General features: G+C 41.0%; 1 pseudogene; it reads right to left on the reverse strand.

Moving 5' to 3' along the window:
- Window positions 1-460: 460 nt before the first annotated feature.
- Window positions 461-1,477, reverse strand: LOC124974074 (protein tyrosine phosphatase type IVA 2-like; annotated as a pseudogene).
- Window positions 1,478-3,122: the final 1,645 nt, after the last annotated feature.

A 3,122-nucleotide genomic window follows, 5' to 3' on the forward strand; every position in this document is an offset into this window, starting at 1 on the left:
CAAGTACCTTAAGGAATTCACATGCATTATCTCAGCTGAATCATCACAGCAGTATTTGAAGGAAATAATGGTATCTTCTCCACCCTACCACTGAGAAAAGTCAGTCTCAGGGAAGTTACATAAATTGCTCCAATTATGCCACAAGAAAGTAGGTTAGGACTTGAACCAAGATATTGCTGAGGGGTTTTGTTGTTGTTTGGTTGGTTTTTGTTTTTGTTGTTTTAATTTTGTTTTGGTACAAGGAATTGAAACCAGGGGTACTTAACAACTGAGCCACATCCCCAGGATTTTTTTATATTTTATTTAGTGATTGGAACTTGCTGAGTTGGCTAGGCAAGTCTGAGTTTTTTTTTTGTTTTGTTTTGTTTTGTTTTTTTCAATCCTGACAGAAATTAAAACTCCAAAACTAGGAGAAAATCATCCTTCACTGAATTAATCCCTTTTTTCTTTCATTTTTTTCTTTTCTTAAACATTTTATTCATGTTGTAGAGGGATTTCTTATTTGTTTACTTTTTCCTAATCATTAAGAAAAGTGGTTGAGGAGTACTGAATCCATCACTACTTCGATGACACAGGTAAATCCAGATTCACATTTCCAGGTACCAAGAGTTCCCTCTAAATGCCACAATTGCATAAGCCTTCTTTTGCATTTTTTTCTACTGAACACAGCAATGCCCATTGGTATCTCTGAAGCGTAATCGCATCTTAGGTCGGTATTTCTCCAAGTAAAGCAGCTGTTTGGAATTGAATGCTCCCCTTCTTTTTTGTCTTATAAACTGAACTGCATCTTCATACTTCATTCCACATTCAATCAAAGCAAGTGCAACCAGTACAGGTGCCCTTCCCAATCCTGCAACACAATGCACTGCAACACAGCAACCTGGCTTTTCACGGAATTTGGTTTTTAACAGGTTCAACCTATCATCTACTATCTGATTAGGGGGTGGAGCTCCATCATCAAATGGCCAATCTAGAACGTAGATTCCTTCTTTTTGAACTGGAGCTTTATCATATGTAGCATCACAAACTCAAACCAAAGTTGTCACTCCATACTTCTTAAGTTCCTCTGTGAACTTGTTCAGAGTTGCATTGGTAGGGTTATGAGTTATCAGAAAACGTATGTTCTCATAGAAGATCTCCACAGGGGCTGGACGGTTCATTATGGCAAATAAAAAGTGTGAGCGTGCGTGTGTGTGAGTATGATGGGGAAAATTGGGGGAGGGGGGATCAATAAATCTTGAAATGTTTCACAGCAGAAAACATTAAAAAGACCACTAAAATGCCTATTATCAATCAGTATTTTCTCTATTCAACTTGTTTGTTCTTTATGAAGCTTTTCTCTTCAAGATAAGCAGAAGTATTTAGAATCCACTCCAATCCAAATTCAACTTGGGCCTCAATGTCTACAGATGGATTCCTTCGGAGTCCAAAAAAAATCCAACTACATACAAAACATAAGCAGCCTTTACTACATTTAGTCACTAGTGAGACACATTAAGTGTAGGTCGTTTTCCACTTTTGTTACTTGATGCTTAATTTACTGGAGTCATTAAAAGAAATATGCTTGCAATTAAAAAAAAAAAAAAAAATCAACTATTTCTGAGGCCAGTCTTGGTGTCCAGAGTCTTCAAGGCAATGTTATTTATGGCACATAGAACCCCCAAGCTCACTTGTCAGCGAAAACGCTGTGCTGAGCCTGGCAGAAGTCTGCCCTCACACTCAGAATCGCCATAAATGTGCAACGTATATTCCAACGAAAAACGCTGGCGAGCTGGGGACTGGGCATTGAAGTCCGGCGGGGGCGGGAGCAAGGAGGCGCCTCTCTCCTCAGTCACCTCGGCGGCGGCGGCGGCGGCGGTGGTAGCAGTGGCGGCGGCGGCGACTCCCCCCCAGCCTCGGCGCGTGACACCCGGCCCGGCGGCGGTGGCGGCGCGTGTCCACGAGTCCATCTTGCTGCTGCTGCTGCGGCCACCGCTGCGTCTCCGCCGCTGCCGCCCCTGCCCTGTGGCGTCGCCTCGCGCCGTGCCCGACCGCCGCTACCGCTCCAGCTGCTCCCAGACAGACGAAGGTTACAGCCCGGCTGATCGCGCCGCCACCACCACCGCTGCGCGCGCAGCCGGCAAGTCTGAGTTTTTGAGCACTACTCCTCCTATTCCTAGGTCACAACTCCAGCAGGGTTCTCCTTGTCTATATTTTTTTCAATACTGGTGCTTGATTACTCTTTCTGCTCTGCAAGCTCAGCCATGTTAGTCTGCTTCTGCAGGATCATTCCTACTTACTGAAGAAGGTAGCATAGTGAGCAGGCCTCTGGGTTCTAGCGACTGCCTGCATTTGAAACTTGTTGAAGTACATCAACTTCAACATTACTTTCTTTGTAAATTTGCAAGTTCCTTAAGAGCATAACTAAGTCTCATTGATGTGCATATCTGTGATGTTATTGGTCCATAAATTTACACATAATACTTATGTAAATATAGATATATGAGCATGAATGAACAGATGTGAAAATTTTTAAATATATACAAATTTAATTACATAATTAAAAGAGGTTAATGGTGCCGTTTTTCTCAATACTCAGAATTTATGAAATGGGAGAATTAAGACTTCTGTTAAGTGATAGAAGCGAATACAAATAATGAACGTACAATCATTCCATAAAATAATCAAATTTAATGTCAACCTCTTATTTTATCGTGAAAAAAACTTTTTTTGGATAAATCAGTCTCTAAATCAATTCTCGCAGAACATTCTCTATTTGAATGTACTATATTCCAGAATCCTGTACCTCTATTCTATATTCCATTTCATTCACTCCATCTAGTTTATGACTTCTAGTATTCTCTAAATCATAAAACCAATTTAAAGTCTTCCGAGACCTCCACCACATGTTTCCGGATTCTGGTAGAATAAAAGGAGCTGTATTTGCCCAGTGCTCCAATAAAATTGGAAATTCTACTCAGAAACAGGAATTATGGACATAGACTTACCATATAGATGTTTCACACTGGACCACCACTCAAATTTCTTGAGGCTGAGGAGCCCCGCGGTGTACATTTTGGATAACTTATCCCTCTCATGAAGGAATAGTAAAAATCATTTCTTGAAAAAATTCTACTATTTTT

The sequence above is a fragment of the Sciurus carolinensis genome, unplaced genomic scaffold (assembly GCF_902686445.1).
Source record: "Sciurus carolinensis unplaced genomic scaffold, mSciCar1.2, whole genome shotgun sequence".
In the NCBI taxonomy this organism is placed as follows: Eukaryota; Metazoa; Chordata; class Mammalia; order Rodentia; family Sciuridae; genus Sciurus; species Sciurus carolinensis.